The sequence below is a fragment of the Mytilus galloprovincialis genome, chromosome 7, assembly GCF_965363235.1.
Source record: "Mytilus galloprovincialis chromosome 7, xbMytGall1.hap1.1, whole genome shotgun sequence".
Classification (NCBI taxonomy): domain Eukaryota; kingdom Metazoa; phylum Mollusca; class Bivalvia; order Mytilida; family Mytilidae; genus Mytilus; species Mytilus galloprovincialis.
Genome location: NC_134844.1, coordinates 8,277,147 through 8,298,883, shown reverse-complemented (window position 1 = coordinate 8,298,883; position 21,737 = coordinate 8,277,147). Strand labels below are relative to the sequence as shown.

Sequence of the window (21,737 nt, the reverse complement as noted above, 5' to 3'; positions counted from 1 at the left end):
TTTTTATATAGAATAACTGAATACTGTTCCCCCTTGGTTTCTCCTATCTTCCTATATTACTTCTCATTTACTTGGTGTTGTTCGTTTGGTGTTTTGAAGCTGTTACCTTAAGCTCTATATACTGTATGATGTACGAAAAAGGTCAGTAGCAAAATCATAAGGCAAACAATTGGGAGTGGTAGAATTTGTACTTTTATCGCAGGACTTGGTAAACCGTGCATACAAATTTGAAACTTCTTGCTACTAACAAAAAAATCAAACAAGGAATATAAGTCGTTAAATGTATAGATACAGTACCACTGACCTATCAGATGTGTTGTAACATTTGATATTAATACAAACATACTCGCCCTGAATTATCTTCAAAACTAACGATAGATTCATACTTATATATCAATATCTTGATTAAAATATTTAGAATAACATAAAAATGATAAACTAAGGACAAAGTCTCATATTGAACTGCTGAATAAATATTGTTCGATTCGCACGTGTATGTAACAACGTATTTGATCTCTGTATTACTGAAAAAATATTACACCAGGGTTTTCAATATCAACAACTTGTCAAAACATTTACTAAATTTTATCATCGGTTCAAGGACATCATTCAGAAATATAATCCACCGTGAAGATATCTTATACATTCAGGTATTTCACATCCAATCTTTTATCTTAATATTCTATATTAAGCACAAAAATGTGGTGATTCACATCAAAAGCTAACAATAACTTTAAACAGACTTATTCAGAAAGGATATAGTCACGATACTGTTGTCATGTCATTAAAGATGGCATTTTGTGGAATTAATTTTGGTTGATGCGGTCAAAGGATTTTATTACACGACTCAGTCTGAAGTATGAAAACTACTGATATTTGTTTAAGATTCAATATTTTGAATAAAAAAAACATGCTGGCACTATAAATTAATGCGAACAAAATTTAGTGGTCATTGTTTTCCATTATTGCTGTAACTTAAAGTATATTACAGTCCTTCTTGACCTGAAGTTATAACTGAATTACTGTGCAGCTACCGTATATACATTTTTAGATTTGCAGAAGAAAGAAAATCAAATAATGTCAGTTTAGATTGATGCGTTCAAAAGATTTGTGTTAAACAGGTCCTTCTGAAGTTTGAAAACTACTCGTAAACAAATATCACATTAAATTTTGTTTACAATTCAATATTTTGAATAAAAAAAAGGACTACTATAAATTGAGTGCAAACAAAATTTTGAAGTCATTGTTTTCCAATATAATTGCTATCATTTGTACACAATACAATCCTTGCCTACAAATATAACTAGATTGCTGCAGTGTGCGGCTAAATGTATTTAGACGTACATGATGAACAGCAAATATGGTCAGTTTAAGATTAATTTAAAAACATATTTATTTATTATAGTGGATTGGTAAACAAGTAATACATTTGGTTAATGAGGTCAGATGATTTTGTTATGTGAAACGAGCCATCCTGACTCCCGAAATGACAAATGTAAAACTATTCAAATAATAATGCCCCCCCCCCCCCCATAATACTAACGGCCTAATTTGCGTACAAAAAATGAACGAAAAACAAATAATTTATGTAACACATCAACAAAAGAAAATCACTGAATTGCAGGCTCCTGACTAAATGGAACAGACACATACATGCAGAACATGGTTAAACATGTTCTCTTGATTTAAAATCTGAAATAAAACCGGCAAAATTGCAATTTCTAAATAAATAAATATTAATCAATATTTTGCCTAGGCCTTTATCTTTAGACAAAGAGTTCTTAAAACTTTTAAATCAATTCTAGCCGTACAATTTTAATTTGTACTCAATTCTAACCGTAGAACTGTTCTAGAAGTAGAACTGACTAAAAATTTGGTCAGTTCTTCGTAGAACTGTCAGGATCAGTTCTAGGTAGAACTGACCAAATCAGTTCTAGGTTAGGACTGTTCTAGCTAGAACTGACTGAAAGGTGTCAGGCTGGCAGTTCTATGTACTGTCCTAGAACAGTTCTCCTGACAGATTCTGACAGATTTGATGAGAGGTTAGAAGTGATATCCACTGTTTGTTGGGTTTAATATCTTCCATGCAGGACTGTATAGTTATTTTTATCTGATTCATATATCACTGAAAAGTGAAAATTGTAAAACTTTCAGATAAATGATGCCGTAATCCTGAGAAGTGGTCGGAATTTTGCATTATTGAGGTCAAAGGTCAACAATTATATATTTCCAAATATTTCCCTAATTGTTAATTTTAAGTTAAATTCAGAAATGAAAAATATATTAAGAAGGCAGAGTTTCATTCAGTATATATGTAGCCTGTAGGGAATACTTTTTTTTTTAAATACGTTATATTTTTAATGTTAAAATTGACGTTTTTTCTTAGATAAGACATTTTGTTATCTATGACTTCATTTTGTTTCCATACAAGGATGGACTTGGACTTTGGAAATATTTCTTTTTTCAAAAATATGAAGTCTTAACACGACTTGTTACTTTGTAAAACTTTAATGTCAAGTAAAGGAGGTGTTAAGGCTAATTTCATTGATTTAAGGTCCACTGGCTATTTGAGTAAATTTTTGAAATTTTCAATTCAGACTTTAGCTATCTAAAATATTTGTTTTTCACAATCAAAATGTATCTATATAATGTTAATGAAATATATAAGTATCATAACAACGTTTTTGACGTTATTTGACGTTCATAATGTCCAGATCGTCCTATCATAAGAAAGTGAAATAGCTTTTTTTTTGTTAAACTTATATAAACATATGAATAACAGAAAAAGTGGATAATTACTGAAGTTAAAATTAGTTTTATAAAGTCAAAAGCATGTTAAAGACGTAACTAAGTAAGATCATCAAGCATCATTATCATCATCATCAACCTCTGTCAAGGGTGTATTGACATTTTCACAAAAGTCTGATGCTTGACATTGACAAAGTTCAGTACAGGATAAATTCTGATTTTCTTTTGCACGTGCACTTCAAATCTTGATGGAAGTCAGATGAGATCTGACCTTCAAACAATACCGGTTCAAGACCATAATTTCTATCTTTCAAAAGAACCTGTAGAGTCGAAAGCCGACTTGGCGATATGTGCATTCATCCAGATTTTGGTTTGGAAAGAAAACTTAAGACGTGCTGTTTAAATAATGCTTCACAAGGAAGGAGTCGGACCTAGCTGGAATCCTTACAAGTGGCTAATTAACCCGGAACTTGTTCAAATAGTTATAGCATCATTTGGACTTTCCTTTCGGACCATACAGCCTTGTTATAAGTTTTCAACTGACGTCTATCGAAGCATCTATATCTAATACAGAAACCTGGGACAAGTCATTGAACTGATCACGTGTTTCTCTCAGTGCATTTAGCATTGCTTTTTTGCATATACCAAAACTTCCAGTGGAAATTTAACAACTTCTCTGAACAGAAGTCGCAACAAAACCCAAACTGAGTACTAGTATGATTGAGCTTTACAACTTTCGGAACAGGATATAGTATATCACAGATCATCAGAATAACCGTTTCACAAATGATATCTGTTCCTTATGTCGTAACTACAAACCACTTCTCTTTTCACCACGAATGTGACCTACCGAATTAGACTAGTTACCGGGTTTGTAATAACATGAGCAACACGACATATGCCACATGAAGAGCAGGATATGTTTACCCTTCCGGAGCACCTGAAATCACCCCCAGTTTTTGGTGGGGTTCCTGTTGCTTAGTCTTTAGTTTTCTATGTTGTGTCTTTTATACTATTATTTGTCTGTTTGTCGTTATATTTTTTAGCCATGGCGTTGTCAGTTTATTTTCGATTTATGAGTTTGACCGTCCCTCTGGTATCTTTCGGCCCTCTTTAGCCTTCTTTCGACGGCGAGGCCCAGGGCGCGTGTTTGGATTATTAAATGGTACACAGTTCATCAAAGACATAGTTTGCTCTTCGAAGAGATTTGTTCTGCCCTGGTATATCTTTCATCTGTTCAACATAGCTTGAATCTGTCATTTCTGTCTTCAGTTAAAATACAGTCCTAGCAATTGAATTGAAAGTATCCTTGCCATTTACCGATTCTGTATTAATGTTTATTCTTTTATATCTGGGCGTCACTGGTAAGTCTGTGTGGACGAGGCGCGTTTTTGGCGTAATGAATTTAAACCTGATGTTTTTTGTTATCCATTAATCATGTGTTTCTTTGTCTAATACGTTCTCCTATTTATTTGTATTGTAGTCCTGTAATATTTTGTTGTCATTTCAATGTTATATTTAACATAGCCATTAAAGTACGAGGTTTGGCATGCCACAAAACCAGGTTCAACCCACCATTTTTTTCCTTTAAAAATGTCCTGTACCAAGTCAGGAATATGGCCATTGTTATATTATTGATCGTTTCTGTGTGTGTTGCATTTTAATGTTGCGTCGTTTGTTTTCTCTTATTTTGAGTGTTATTTCACACTGCGATAAGACGTGTCACGGTACTTGTCTATCCCAAATTCATGTTTTTGGTTTTGATGTTATATTTTTTATTCTCGTGGAACTTTGTCTAATGCTTGGTCCGTTTCTGTGTGTGTTACATTTTAGTGTTGTGTCGTTGTTCTCCTCTTATATTTAATGCGTTTCCCTCGGTTTTCGTTTGTTACCCCGATTTTGTTTTTTGTCCATGGATTTATGAGTTTTGAACAGCGGTATACTACTGTTGTCTTTATTTATGTTAGCAGATCCTTCCTGGATAGGACAACCATAAGACGGCAACGGAACAATACCGTTTGGAACGTACATGCCATTTTGATCTTATCAATTTCATAACTTGATAAGCTTGTTATGTATCGCCTTATCTCATCATACGCGCTGCCAAACTTATGAGCATGTAATGTTTTTGATTCTAATTCGTGATACAATTGTAAAGCAAGACCAATTTGAAATGAAGTGATTAAATAAGTACTCATTAATACTATGCTTTCTGTAAGCGACATGCATTTTAGCATTTTTCAAAGGTCATTTGATTTTGGTTTGTAACGGCCATAAAAGATTTTTCATCTTTTAACCAATAAATAAATTTGGTCAGGTTGAGAGGCAATGATTGAATAGACAACAGAAGAGACCATTAGGAAGGTGTATGACTGTTGTTATCCGTTCGTTTGGTGTGTTTAAGCTTTTCTTTGGAGTTCGGTATTTTTGTTATTTTACTTTTATTCTAGCAAGCATTATACCTAACCATCAGCATTTTCATTTAAACTTTCATGTAAAACCGTTGATTCAATTTCATTATCCGAATTCTTTCTGGCTGCCACTTGTATATTCTTAATACAGAATTTCATTCCTGGTATCTATGATGATAAAATTGAGAATTGAGTTTATTTACAACCACTGGGTCGATGCCACTGCTGGTGGTGTTTTAATCCCCGAAGTTATCGCCAGCTCAGATGTCAGCACTTCTGTGTTGACATGAATTATCATTGATATGGTCATAATTTTAAATCAACTGTTTACAAAACTTTTTTTTTAAATACTGAGGCTTTTCTACCTCATGAATAGATTACCTTAGCTGTATTCGGCAAAACATTTAGGGAATTTTTGTCCTAATTGCTCATCAACTTCGTACTATATTTGACCCTTTAAACTTTTTTTTTTATTCGAGCGTCACTAATACAAAATGTCATTCCTGGTATCTATGATGAATTTATTGATTCCACTTTGTGTGCAGTCTTGCATTTTTTGTTTGTTCTTACAAAAAATGCAGGAACCAATCTGATCGAGTTGTAATTCTAGATGTGCTTGCAGCAGGTGAAATTATGCAAGTGCTATCGATTTTCTCTCATTAGTTTATGACATGTAAGATTTGTTAGCTTTTCTCTCATTAGTTTATGACATGTAAGATTTTGTTAGCTTGTGTATGATTTACAACAAGATCTATGGTATTTTACCTCGATATTTTTCGAAATGATATGATGGAAAGAAGACAACTTTTCTACAATCTTCAAATATATCTCATCTTTCCGTACTTTAGTAGCTTCAACAAAACTTACTTTGCCCTTGTCAGTGAAATTTATTTTCAGGCTTTTAGCATGACAAGTAATGCATTCACGCCAATCTAAGGACGTTTTCCCTTTATTAGCACATGTTGGGTCAAGTTTTTAAAGACTACCTAACTGTGACATTTTCCGGAAATTTTTCACAACAGATCCGGAATATTTTCGATTATTAATAAACGATTATTAAGATAACACTCCACAGTTACAAAAATAAAATTAAAATTGAGTCACAAAATGTTTTATCATCTTCTGGATTCCTGGCTTTCTCCTACATTAACCTAACTGTTTGTGTTATACATGCGCATATGTATGTAATCAGTATCTTCCATAGGTTTTATTTTCAAAGTTAAAAGGGTGAAATATAATTCCTTGTTTGTGTATCCATGGCAACATTCTGCATTTATTAACCATAAAATATTGCAAAAAAGGGGGGGGGGTGAAAATGTCACATATACTCCGAAAATTTGGATCAAACTAGAATTTCAATGCCTTTGAGTGGTACCTTTTCAGAAACTATTAAAATTAATCTACCTAATGATTAAATAAAAGGGGTGTCTTTAGCCTCATTTTTTTCGTAAAATTTAATCACAAAGTTCGTGCGACAAAAAGTTGGAAAAAAACATTACAATACTTGCCGGACCAATGTTTGGTATGGATATGCAAATACGGACTGTTATACAGAAAACAGTCTATATTACATACATTATATAATCTTGATGTTCATATAAACCCACTATGAAGGCTATTTTAATCTTCAGCTATCCAAAAATTAATTTTATTGCACACTAGCTCTCATATTTGAAAAATCCACAGGGGCCAAAATGCGAAACTACACACCTGACTGCGGATTGCTACCTAACACAATGTAAACAATGATGAAAAATAATATTTATGTCCTCTAATGATGTTCAAAATATTAAAAATCAATGAAATTAACAACAAAGCAGTTAAGACAGATATAAACACTTAAAAATTCGGAGTTTAGTATGACGTGCATTATCACTGAACTAGTAACATATTTGTTTAGGGGCCAGCTGAAGGACTCCTCCGGGTGCGGGAGTTTCTCGCTGCATTGAAGGCCCATTGGGGGCATTCGGCTGTTGTCTGCGTTATGGGCGGGTTGTTGTCTCTTTGACACATTCCCCATTTCGATTCTCAATTTTAAAGTGAAATAAGATTAAACTATTTCAATGGCTTGCTATACACGAGATTTTTGACACCAATATAAATGACAGTTTAAATCAATATTTAATTTTAAGACCATCTTTCATGGGTGACGATATTCGTTTTGTCTTGGTATTTGTAGAAAGATTAAGATGTCAACAAAGAGATAATGAATTTCATTTGTTTCCCTTTTTTTGAAAATCATTATTAAAAAGATAGTTATCTCCCATCTATAATTCAGCTTATAAGTCAAAGGGAAATAACTATAATTTTTCCCAAAAATTACGGAATTCCATAATATTATGGAGTTCGCTAAGTGTTAATGTATTGGTAATAAGATGATTCGTACTAATGAATTGATTTTACAAACCAAGTTGGTAGTAAGTTTACAATATTTCTATAAAACACCTAAAGAAAGTCATATTCCCTACTGTTACATCATGTCTTGGTGTTGAAACGCATGACGAACGATGCTTGCAAATTGAGCGTCGTATACCCTGTCGAAGTACCTGGTTTTTATACATTTGGGGGACAAAAAAACAAACAGATCCACAAAAACACTTAATGAAAAAAACATTACTGAGCATCACGAACCGCAAATAAATCTAGAGGTGACCTCAAATTGTCCGGAATGGTATAACCAGATCCTTCATTACATTTATATTTAACGCATACGATATCGTAGATAATTGTATGGTACGAATTATATCAACAAGGGAAAACGGTACTATCTATTCTGCCATAGACGACAATACTACTATTTTCTAAATTTACTACTTTTTATAATAAAAACCTGGATAAAATAGTTATGTGTGGTGTTAGTACTTTATTATTCTGTTTTCAAAATTAAAGCCAAATAGTATCATGACCAACTTCCAATGAAGCTTGTTTATGTTGTCAATGCCCACCGTCATTTTACACAAAATTTATGAAATTTTGGAAGTCTTTTCGAATAATTTTCTAGAAAATATTTCAATAGGTTTAAAAATTTATATTGTAAATATACACACTGCAATTATTCATAGATAAATAAAAAAATATATTGTACCCTAACATCCAATCACAGCGCTCCTAATTTGACTTCCTTCACCTGCCTTGGGTACACAAAAGGCCAACCTAATGCAAGGCAAATGTAATAGTACCGCTTTCCTAACAGATATGAACTTGCAGTACTGAAGTATACAGATTAAACATTTTGGACCAATATAGCTAAACCTCGATTTTAAAATAACATAGGAAGGATAATTTAACGACACACATCGATGATAAACAGATAATACAATAATTTAAAAGAAAAACAACAGTCAACGCATCTCTATGACAGAGCAAGATGAAGTTATTGAAAAACCGGTGATAATGTCAAGGATTATTTAAAGGAATGTTGATCTTGCTGTTCTGTACACATTAGTCATGTTTGCTAAAATTAAGTCCCAACTATGTTATTTTCTTCGGTAATGTGACACCGCTGATAAGTGGACCGGATAATGGTTGTAACAACTTTGACATACACATGATATTATGTGACATATATATTTTATTTTCAAACATATGATAAAACAGCAATGCTGATTAACAAATTGCCTATTTTTTTATTTCATTTAAAAACTATACAGTAAATTATAACTATATCAAATTAGTAGAATCGAAAACTGTTAAATGCAAATGTTCATTTTTATAGTTACACAACCAATCATGAAAGACAATTTCAAAATGATAAATAACGATGTCTGGCACTCTAATGTTGTATCAATATCTGAAGTATATAATTTGGTAAAATTGTCATACGTTTTATTATCGAATTCAAGGGACCAAAACATGACATGATCATATCATCTCTTTTAATGATCTCCACATACTTTTTACACATGCATTTAATCAAATACAATTGTTAAAGGTTTCACACGGGTAAAAATAAAAAAAAATTCATTTTGTGTCATAACATTGTCATATTGCTATTGCTTTTTGAGTTTGAATATCTGTTTGGTATTTATCGCCTCTCTTTTATATACGCAGTAAAAAACACATGTACATGTAACTGCATAATTTCAAAATAACACAACAAATTACAGGTATCATCTTTTAAAATAGATAATTTAGATTAGTTTACATTCATATTCTCATGTACAAACAGCTACAGAAAATAGCATTAGTTTAATGCTATTTATTTCTAGAATGAACTATGACACAATGATTCAAATTATAAACACTATGTATCTACTAATCTTAAACAATAATAAAGACCAAAATTATAAACACATTTATGTTATTTGAAAACAAATATTTCTGGGACTTAATTTTTGTGATTCCTTTTTAAACGCCAAACCATCAATTAATGATTTAAAAAAGTATCAAACATAAATTGTGTATTTAAAAGGTCGGTGAAGGACGTGAATAACAATGTACCATTACACGGACCTGGGCACCTTGTGATATAAATGCCACCAGATCACAAAAGCATGCACAAAACATTTTTTTGTCTTTGCATATACGGTCAGTGATGTCATTATATTGTACCATCAGTGCTACTTGCCTAACAACGTTTGTTATGACATACGCTTTCGGCACATGGAAATTATCATTATACGATTTCTATAACCACCGAGTGTGTACCTCCGTCAATGCACTATCATTCCGAGTGAACTATCTGCCTGATTACCGATGTTTCTGTACTTTTTATTGTTATACTGCTCTAAGTTAAAAATAAAAAATTGTTATGATCCCGAAAATAAGTATCTGTTTCTTTATCGCATTACCAGTTTGGCTACAGTGTATAGATAATATACATGTAAAAATAAATAGATGAGGTATGATGAACTATCCACAAAAGTTATAATGAAGTGGTTGTAAGCTATTAAAATGCAAACGTACAGCCTTCAACGATGAGAAAAACCCATACCGTATGGTCGGATATAAAAGGCCCCGACATGCAAAATAGCAAACAATTCAATTGAGAAATTTAACGGCTTCATTTATAACAAAACAACTTGAGAAAAACAAATATGACAGACATGAACCAACGACAACCACTGAACTAAAGGCGTGTCGATTATTCGACAGGAAATATTTAAATATTTTATGTAAGATCATTTTTGCGTTGCTTTATTGACGAGAAACTGCAAAAGACGCTTAAAAGGGCACTTAAAAATCGTTTCCTCATAGTAACAATTATCACCGTGTTTCATGCTTATATCTACTATCCGTTTAATAATTTGTCTCATGTTTACGTAATTTATATTGTTTTTTGTGCTAAAAAGTTTTGTATTTGGATTAGCAAACTTTACATTATGTTGATTCAAAAATAATTCCATACCGTCACAATCAGGTAGTGAGCACGTTCTGTTGTTTTGTTCATGATGTTTTTTATCATGTGTTTTGCAAAATACTCGTACTGCTTCTTCCAATCGGCCATAATCATTTAAATCCGCAGTTTTTTTTAAATCTTCGAATTTTTGTACAATGTTGTCAGTGTAAGCAAACCAAACAAATATCCCATTTTTTTCCAATATTTGTAGTTTCTGGTGCTCAAAATCAATCTTATTTAATTTGTTTTTCATTATAACAGATTTTATTGTCAATAGTGCATCGCTATCAAACAGATAATATCGCCGTTGTCTCTCAGTGAGTTTCAGAGCCTCACAAAGAGGCTCTATTGATTTTGCAAAACCTTTGCCCCCCATAGCGATGATATGCAAAGAAGTTAAAAACTTTCTCAATTGCATATCAGTGTCAGGATTATTTCCACAAACTAACAGTCTTGTTGACTCTTCTGTTAACAGAATATGTTTAAGGTTGTCGAAGAATCTAATGTCGTCTGCTCCTTCAACCATAATTACTCGTTTCGAGAAAAAGATTGGACTCACATGATCACTCCATAAGTACTCCTTTCTGTTAACCTCTTCAATGGCATGTCCTAAAGTGACCACTTTAGACCCGCTATCACAAGAATAGAAATAAAATATTTTCTCGAATGTCCAGGGTCCAATAAACCTTTGGTTGTGTGTTGTGAATATAACAGTTTTTTTTTGCTCTTTGTTAATATCGTACAAGACTAAATCTCTCAAACAGTCAATCATGGACGGATGCATTCCTCTCCCTGGCTCTTCAATAAGTAGAGTCGTTGTGCTTTTTCTTGATAAAGTAATTGACATGACCTTAGCTTCTAGTATACCTTCCGGGACTTTGAGAATCGAAACAGGTTTATCATTGTTTTTCCTAAACATTATTTGTTTTGTATCTGTATTATTTTGGCATCTCTTTAGAATATGAGACATCAGTAGTTTACCGATGTTTAAAACTCGTAAAAGAAGCTTCATGATATAATTCCTGGAGTGTTCGATATCGAAACAATATTCATCACTCAGCTCAAATGTATATGTTTGGGGTTCTGTCAGCCATCTTAAGTATTGTGACTCATCATCTGTACATTCCTTAGGGTCATTTAAATGGGATTTAATCACATAAGCAAGATCACTAGCCCTCTTGTATCTACTGGGCCCTTCCGTGGTAGGTATCTGGCGCGAAGTTTGAATAGGATTTATTCCTCTGTAAGCAAACATAGTTTCAAACTTTATTTGTTCAAACGATTTATTAAAAGTTCCGATGTCATTGTTATTATTGGTAAGGGTTTTGCAGAATTCTTCTAAACTATTTGAATCGATTTCGTCTTTATTATTGAGATCCAAAAGTTGGAAACCCAATTCATAAAATGTATCTTTGTCATCCGACAATGCACCTTCATTAAATCCTCCCAATTCTTTTTCCGTTTTACGTATCGAACGAGTAATAATAGTTCCATTATTACTCTTGTAAAAAGTTATTTTGCAAAAGACGGTGTCATTGCCGTCCTTATATGAAACAAAACATGATGTCAACATGAAGGAGTTTGTTCCTTCAAACGAACAAATTACGTATGATGTATTATCAGGATTGTGCCGTGATGAGATTGATGCGTTTAACTCAGTGTGCATACACCTTCTTACTCCTTCAAACAAACAACTTTTCCCAGTGTTGTTTTCACCAAGAAATATGTATACACCATTTTTAGGAAAGTCTAACCTATGTTCATGATTGCCATTGAATTTTACAAAATTCCTTAACCGAATTTGTCGCAGCATTTTATTTTAATTGTAAATGAATCATGAAATATATATACGTGGTAGGGATCGAACTAACTTATATGAATAACATAGATTATAAAATATTATAAATAATCATGAACAATCTTGCTGGTATATCTATTACATAATTATCAATGAACACGATAAATTAAAACCAACACTTTACTGTACTAATAAAGACATAAAACTTATACGAAAATTTTATGTCGATAAACAAACAAAACACTGAAATTATTTGATTGTTTGGCAATCAACACTTGGTTTTAAAACATGCAATCACTTGTCATGCACTGAAACCTTGTCGCAAAAGATTGTATTTCCCTTCTGCTTCCTCTTTCCTCCTTCTCTTTAGATAAGTCTGATAAAACAGTCGCCGGTTTTGTAGAAGCATAGATAAAAATCTGTAAATGAATGATATCCGATTTATTTCTCTTACAATCAAAATAATAGATAATAGAAAATTAAATTCACACAATTAGAAAAACATATTTTGTTTAAGGGAGGTAAGGTAAGAGCTATTCCATGTTAAAATCCAGACTAATTAAATAAATGCTTAGAACCCGATAGTGTAAGATTGTATTAATGTGTAAACTTATAACTGAATTACATTCGGATAGATCTTTTTAACTGGCGATAGAAATACAACGATTACAAATTGTCCTTGTTGATACTTACTCTGTTTTATAAGGAATTGAAGAGAGAAACCCACAGGGGATCTTCAATTTAGCTTTTGCTTTAGAAATAATATTATGTTGTCTTTAAATGACAATGAGTTATTTACTGTAGATAAACATTTTGTATCTAATCGATATCGAGTAGATCCACAAGGTAAGCGTCTTATCCATCACACACCTTGTGTATTCACGCTCTATCAAAATTATTGTAAATTCAGCAAGAATAATTTGTCTTTTTTTCAAATATCATAAATCGATCAGGAAGAGGCACATCGTACTTAAGAAAACAAACAGAAAAGGTGGAAATCTTATGAAATCAAAAAGGGAGCGAGACCGAGTTCGTCGACAGAGTAAGCGTCACCAGTAAACTAGTGTTGACCTGAAACGGTCATTTTGATTCTAACATCATCTTATAAGTTTAACCAATAAAAAGTATTGTTCATGTTAAACTTCTAAACTACTAATCAGTTCAAAGATACAATGAACAGATCTTAATTTTCTGCAAGCGAATTGTCTGAACAGTATTACATTTACTGCAGTGGTTAGCTCTGAAAATTGACTAAAATACTTTTAAAAGCTGTTCAGATTTAAATGACCGTTTCCGTTCAAAATCGGTTTCCTAGTGCTAAGCATACATTACCCGCCGTGCGAATTCACATTCATTAAAAATTTAGCAATCGGTTAAACATTATGTAAAAAAGAGCTTTTACCATTATGTATAATTCATTACTTTTTGCATATCTGACTTATTTGTCGATGATTGCGATCTGAGTTTCTTAGGTCTAAGGAAGGTTGAAATTCCCTACGTATGACATACTTTGGTTGTACTCTTTAACAATTTATAATTAAAGCTGTACGAAAATAGGTTTTTTTCACTTTATTACGTGACATTTCATCAACTTGAAACAATAGACTTGATATTCGGATGATTATTATTATTATTTAGAAATGTGTGAAATATACAAGACTACGGTTACGAATCCCTTAATGATTTTGTTTATTGTTTAAAGACCTTTGGTGTTTCTGAGACCACAAACATGTTAGTATTTGGCTTCAAAAACTTTTGTTTCCAGTATGCATGACGATAACTTCAGAAACACCTGTAATATGTAATGAAATTAACATCATATTTCATATCTGATATCAAAGGATTTAACATGCAAAGCACCTCCATTAGATATTTATGGTATTTCACGAAGTTTACAACCTACGTTTTTCTGTTTCCTAATAATATATTTGGATTTTCTAGTCATCTTTTGAGCATAGGTAGAATAGCCATTAACAAGTACCGGTCATATATCAAAAGTATATGAAACTGCCTCCTGTTACCTACTTCCTTTTATTCTTAAAAATAAACCCCTTAAAAGACATTATTTTAAACCTAAACTATCAACAAAATTAGTATACACATTGTCTTTACTAGGAAAACCCTGTGTATGCCAAACAAACAATAAATTGCTTACCAAGTACTCTACGTCTTTTTTCGCTTTCACTTTTGACCAAATTTTCCCAACAGAACGGTTAGAATTGAGACAAGGAACTGAAAAGATAAAAAGTTTCAAAGCTCTTTCAAAGTTTCAAATTTTTCGAAACAAATACTCAAGCCACAATTCAATGAGTAGTATTATCTTTACATCAAGTTATTCAAAATTAGGTGGTAGCGTCTCTAGTTCGATGGGATAGATGCGTTCAAAATAGTCACCAAATTCTAAATTATTTAGTGAGAGAACACCGTCTATATATCGGAAAGTAAAGTTAAAGGGTATTTCTAACTTCTTATCTTTCTTCATAAGAAGTTCCTGTATGAAGTCAGCCTCATGATGATAAAGAAACAAGTCATCAAAGAGAGGGCACAATTGTTCCCATTTGAATGCCGACAGTTTGTTGAAAAAAACGTCCTCCAAACGTAACAAATATGTTGTCAATCAAGAAATTAAATATTTTGTTAATGTCAGTTTCAGTGAATTATTTTGTTTGAATCAGAGTGATCCTTAATAAAGTAGGACTTATCTCTCCCTAAGAGAAGATACTTGTATCTACGTTGGCCATTTTTTTATGAATCAAAGCAATACCAACTCTTTCAATTTGTCTTTTCGTTTGGAATGGGGAATACTTGTGTAAAGTTGATAGTGTCCGTGTTATGAAAAGAAAATCAGTTGAACAAACGAGTGTGAACTCGTATACTATACTTTGATAATGTGGATAATGTTTATCAATCTTTTCGTTACAAATCCGAATAATTGATAAAAATACAACCCACATAACTGATAATCCAGAACTTGCATCTTGCCAAAATGAAGAGTCCATGATAATGGCACATCTTGGGAGTAGACACAATCACTTTTACCAACAAAATTGATAAACATAACCTCGTGTAGTACAATTATAGAGAGACGGAATACCCCTGTGGACAATAAGGCAGATCTCAATCGAATGACCATTACAATCATAGTCCACACCACTGGTGGGTCTAGAAAGGATTGACTAACTCGGGAAAGGTTTTCGATGTTTAAATACTTTTGCACCATATAGGATGAATAAAAAGGCGTAGGTATAATTTGCGCTCTGCTTTTCGTTTGTGTTATATGACTTTTGACTAAACAGTCTCTGATGCTATTTCTTTGCCTTTTTCAACTTAAATTCTAGAATACCAGTTAAAATCATATATTCATTTGATATGTATAAATACGCAGCCACGGTGAATTACTTGATTATTGTAAATAATATAAATCTAAAATATCATCAAAACGCAATTTAATTAGGATGTGTTGTTATTACTTTACTCGTCAAATTTAATATTTGAGTATAATACCATGAAGCTCAAATCGGTCGGTTGTCATCATTCAAAGTGATGTTCTGGGTAAAATAAAAATAAGGTACAACAACATGTCAAAATGATAGTAACGACATCTCGTTGTAGGCCATAAAACGTTGATTGTTGACGTTTTACACAACTAAATATGTAACAGATTGGTAATTCAACGACATTGGTGACCTTATAATTATTTTATCAAAGTTGAACTAGCAAAAGTTGTATGCAAACTTTTACAAAAATCATACCACCTTGTATTAGGATCGAAATAATTTATATCCGCTACTAAATTTTGAAATAAACTCCGTGTACATAGTTTTCGATCTCCTTTCAAAAATCATACATTTTTTGTACAAACTATATATTTTCAAAATGTCAAAAGTTTTCTAATAACTGTGTTTTTATATAGTTATTTAAATGAAAACTAAAATATAAATATAAATTCAATTTAAAATTTCAAAATTATACATTATAGAATGCCACCATGCCGTGTGGCCCAAAACATCTGTGATGATGAGGAGGAGAGGAGGAGGAGGAGGAGGAGGAGGAGGAAGGAGGAGTTTTCATGCTTTAGACTTTATTAAACTTGTTTTACCTTCAGTTATTATCTACTGATCTGTTATTCATACGTTTATGTAAGTTTGACAACAAAGGCTTTTTCTGTTTCTTGTGATAAGACGATTTTGACATTACGACGGTTATATAACGTCAAAACGTTGATATAATTCTTATATATTTTATAAATCTTATATAGATACATTTTAATTGTGAAAAACAAATATTTTAGACAGCTTTAGTCTGAATTGAAAATTTTCAACAATATTCTGAAATAGCCAGTGGACCTAAATCAATAAAATTAACCTCAACTCCGTTACTTGACATTAAAATTTTGCAATGTACAAAATGTAACAAGTCGTGTTTAGACTCCTATTTTTATGAGAAAAAAATAGTTCCAAATGTCAAGGCCATCCTTGTATAGAAACAAAATAAAATCAAGTTGTTATTAAAAAAACGTTGAACGGTATTAACTACAGGCTACATATATACTGAATGAAAAATTGTCCTCTGCTTTCTTAATATATTTTTCGTTTCTTAATTTAACCCAAAATTAAAAGTTAGGACACTATTTGGAAATATATATTTGTTGAACTTTGACCTCAATTATGCAAAATTCCTACCACTTCTCATGATTACGGAATCATTACTCTGAAAGTTTACAATTTTCTCTTTTAATTGATATATAATTCAGCCGTGTATTCGGTGGGTTCATTTTTTTTTCTGATTCTACCGCTGGTCTATATGTATATGCTCGGAAACGGGCCCTGAAATTGGACTCAATAAATATTCTTATACTTATTCTTATTCATTTAATATGAAATTCCATCGATAGTTAGTATAATCTTCACAACAGTAGAAAAGTCAAATTTAGATACTTACAATCGGAGTTTTCAAATGTACCTCTTTAATTCCGTGTGTATCCCTATAATAGATATAAAATGTGGCATGATTGCCAATTAGACAACTGTCCACAAGAGACTGAATGACACAGAAATTAACAACTATAGGTCACCGTACGGCCTTCAACAATGAACAAAGCCCATACCGCATAGTCAGCTATAAAAGGTCCCGAAATGACAATGTAAAACAATACAACCAAGAAAACAAACGGCCTTATTTATATATAAAAAATGAACGGAAAACAAATATGTAACACATAAACAAACAACAACCACTGATATACAGGCTCCTTAACTTGCTTGTTTAAGAATTTATAAATATTAGACTAAACAGTAGAAAGATTAGTTTGTATTATGTAAGATAGTTATTCAATAAAATCCCTTTTCATCTTGTGCACTTTTATATAATCAATCAATAATCTATAGCAACGCAACATAGCAACTCGTCAATAGAGTGTTTTAAATTATTGAATTGCATGTATTGAATTACAGTAACGTTATAATCGTTCAATAACCCTAGTTAAACTAAATATTTATATTCCTAACATATTGGTGTAATTGAAATGCTACAATCGTCCTACTTACCTGTCCGATTAATTGACTTCCAGTCACGTGTTTGCAAAACTCCTGAAACCACCACTGGTACAATCGCCAAAAATACGATCTGAAAACAGCATCTATTATTCTATACTGTCTAATGAACATCCAACGATGAAATTTAATCAATGAAGAATACCTTTTGAAATTTTGAATTATTTGAAAAATAAATGGCCTTATAATACCCACACCCTTGTCAATATTTCCACTAAATATCGTTATGTGTAATTGATTTAAATTTGAAATTTCAAAAAAGTAAAATCACAAAAAAATGAACTCCGAGGAAAATTCAACCGGAAAGTCCCTAATCACATGGCAAAATCAAATGAAAAAACATATCAAACGAATGGACAACAATTGTCATATTCACGACTTGGTACAGGCAATTTTAAATGTAGAAAATGGTGGATTGAACCTGGTTTTATAGCGCTAAACCTCTCACTTGTACGACAATCGCATCAAATTTAATAATATTGATAATGATGCGTGATCAAAACAAACAGACACAATAAGCAAATATCACAAATAAAGGTAAAAAGTCTAATTCGGTAGGTCATATTCTTGAAAAGAGAACGGGATTGTAGTTACGACATTAGGAACATATCTGATATCATCTATATAACAGATATTCCATAACGATCAACCAACTCGTGATGGCGTCCGAAAAATTTACGAAGTGATAATTTCAGCTTCCCAATGCTTCACTATTTGGAAGCCGAAATCATCTCTGTTATCGTAAAGTTTTGTTTTCAACCGACCCTCATAGTCAATTTCTAGATATAAATCCTAATCAAGTGGAAAAATCAACGCAATTTTCTTTTGTTAGCCATAGCGGTCATATGTGTTGAATGACCAGACAAACACAAACTATATACGAGATATTGTCCCAGAGGATTCTTATATTGTTTAAAATTGGTCTTATAATTTATTTCTAATTCCATTTTAAACCGCAGAAAACCATGAAAAAACGTTGATGACGTCACAGTCACATGACTAAATTATGTCTATGGGCTCATAACAAAATTACGTCAGCCAATCAGAAGACGCGTTACATCCAAAATTAAATAATGTGTAAATAACATGAATTTTCAAAATGAAGTTATTAAAATAACATTCATATTTTTAATTTGATTTAAACATGAAAAATACAAAAAAAAATCTCATGTGAAATTCACGTGCTAAATTTCACGCGAGATTCATGTGAACCTCAATCAAAGTGGAATTCATATGAAATTCACATTATTCCTGTGTAAGTTTAAGAGTATTGAAACATAAACAAATACTAAAGCCATATATACCCGAAGGGAAATTGATTGAATGTTTGATTATTGTTTAACTCCTTTTTCAGAACAAGTGAACTGATTTTTAGCGGTCAGTTTTAATGGGTAAGAGGAAACAAAACAACTGGTAATCCAAAGATTGAAATCGAGCTCCAATAGTTTCTTAGTTTTATAAGCAGTAAATGTGCAAAAACTGAACGAATCAATTATACTTAATGTCAACACAGGATTATTGACTATTAGCTGGTGAGTCCCATAGGGATGACACTTTCATTTTCTGCGGCATAGACCCAGTTCTTGAACCTAGTCAAAGACACTAGTTTATGCTAAATATGTGGAAAACCTGCCCAAGTTTTAAATCAGGTAAAAGCTTAGTTAACCCTGTTTTATATGGTTCTCAATAGGGGATATTGCATTAAGACGTCAGTATATATATAAAAACTTGTAATCTTTACGGTTTTGTTGACATAACTATAAAAGCATCATATGCAAACTAGTATTGGTGTTAATTTCTGTGTCATTTTGATCTCTTATGGAGAGATGTCTCATTGGCAATCATACCACATCTTCTTTTTATATGTAGTGTACTTTTAAATAATATACATGTAACATTCTGCAATTAATATGTGTTTGCAGTATGTGTTACAAAAAAATATTTCAGTTGATGTAACTGTAATTTTTAATTTTGTGAATAAAAATAGAGTCAAATTACGATACTTACAATTGAATTGATCAGACAATTTCGCACGTCTAATTCCATTTATATTGCACTAATACAAATAACTGTTTGCTTTAGCATTTTCCCACATCAAACACAAATTGCATAATGACTAGTTTTTAGCATGTAAAGTAGTTATAAATAGAATAGCTCTTCTTCTTTTACAATTCTATAATATTTCAAATCAATAACCCATAGCAACACAGTATAACAACTCACCAACAGAGCATTTACAAAACAGATATTATCAATAAATATTGAATCTACAGAAACGGTGAAGTCTTGAGGTAAACATGATAGAACAAACTATTTATTCCAAGGATATTGCGATAAGCGAAGTAGTTAATTAAATCTACTTTTAGAATAATTTCATAGATGCTCGTACTTTTTCATGGATAGTTTCATCGAATGTAGTTCTTGTTATTCTGTCTTTCTTGCAGAACAGAGAAGAAATCATCATTAGTTCCATTTTTTGGCCCGAGAAACAGCACATACTGCTAAATTCGTAAAGCTTTTTAAACTATGTGAAAGTAATCTTATTCATAAATATATGTCGCAGTGGCGGATCCAAAGGAGGGGGCGTTCCGGGAGTTATAACCCCCCTTTGTTTGGACAATCAATGCATTTGAATGGGAACATACAGTTGGAACCCCCTTTTATCCTGGGTAGGACCCGTCCTCTTTTGTAGATGGCAGGATCCGTGTGTCGTGCATATTAACATAAATATATAGATATCAAGATATCAAAAAGGCTGATATCGTCAGTTTATGCAGTTTTATATTACCTACAACAAGTTTGAAGAACTGAGCATGCATAATTGGTTTATATCAGTTTTTTAATGTATCTTTTTTGTTCGAAAATCCTCTATGCAGTAGTTGATGTGTAGCGTAAGTACCTCGGGTTTTGACTTGAAGGTTGTACACATGTAGTATAAATTCCTAAAAAAAATCGTTGAAAAGAGGATTGAAGTTGTATAACAAATCAATCAAATCTTTGGAGTTATCTCTTACCCTTCACCCCCAACTCCCACCCCATAAAAAAATCGGGAAATACGTAGGGGATTGAAAATGCTTGCGCATTAGTACCATCTATGATGACGACATCCCATCAATCTTTTCTTCCGGTCAACTCCATAAAGACCTGCATAACTTAAGAGATATCGTTGTCGCCTTTGTTGAGCTTATTTTGTCAATTTTTGCACAGCAATCTATACACATATATAGTAAAATACAACATTCAAGGTTTTTTTTGCTTTAGATCAATATGCGCTTATTTTTAATGATGTTATTTCGTTATTTTGAAAGAACGTTTACGTACGTACATGTTATATAAATAAATAATGTGATTGCATATGAGACAACTAAAAGGAATTATTATTGCAGGTAAACGTTATAACGTACGGCCGGCCTCCAACAATGAGCACAAATCATAACATACAGCAGGCTAGAAATGCTATGGTTGACAGAACCAAGAAACATGTCAAAAGAGGACACCCACGGACTAATCTGTACTTCAACTGTAAACGGGGGATTTTTACAACCCAATCACATAATTATATTGAAATAAGAAGATGAGGTATGATTGCCAATGATACCACTATCAAGTTCAAAGAAGTGGATGAAAGCAATTGTTGGTAACCCACGGCCATCAACTATGAGGGGGGAACATACCGTATAGACGACAATAAAAGGAACAGACATGAAATACAGAAAACAATTTAATTGAGAAAACTAACTACCCAATTTATAACAATTTACGAAAAAATAAATATGGCAGGTGGTAACCAACGACAACCACTGAACTACAGGCTCGTGACTTGTTACAGGCACATAAAGAATACTGATTTGCCCATCAATTTTGTTGTTTAATTGTCTCCATTATATTAT

General features: G+C 32.2%; 1 protein-coding gene across 3 annotated transcripts in view; it reads right to left on the bottom strand.

The window, feature by feature from the left end:
• The window catches only part of LOC143082249 (uncharacterized), a 79,816-nt gene extending 59,002 nt beyond the window's left edge, over nt 1–20,814 (bottom strand). Inside the window, exons 1-5 of one of the 3 annotated variants that reach the window (XR_012980324.1) lie at nt 19,855–20,814; nt 17,842–17,920; nt 17,237–17,279; nt 14,451–14,527; nt 12,106–12,714 (exon numbers count right to left, since the gene is read on the bottom strand). The gene's annotated coding sequence lies outside the window, so the exon portion shown is untranslated. Of the gene's footprint in view, nt 1–12,105; nt 12,715–14,450; nt 14,528–17,236; nt 17,280–17,841; nt 18,871–19,854 lie in introns of those variants that run through there. The other 2 variants (XM_076257842.1, XM_076257843.1) reach the window with 2 other exon arrangements.
• Nucleotides 20,815–21,737: the final 923 nt, after the last annotated feature.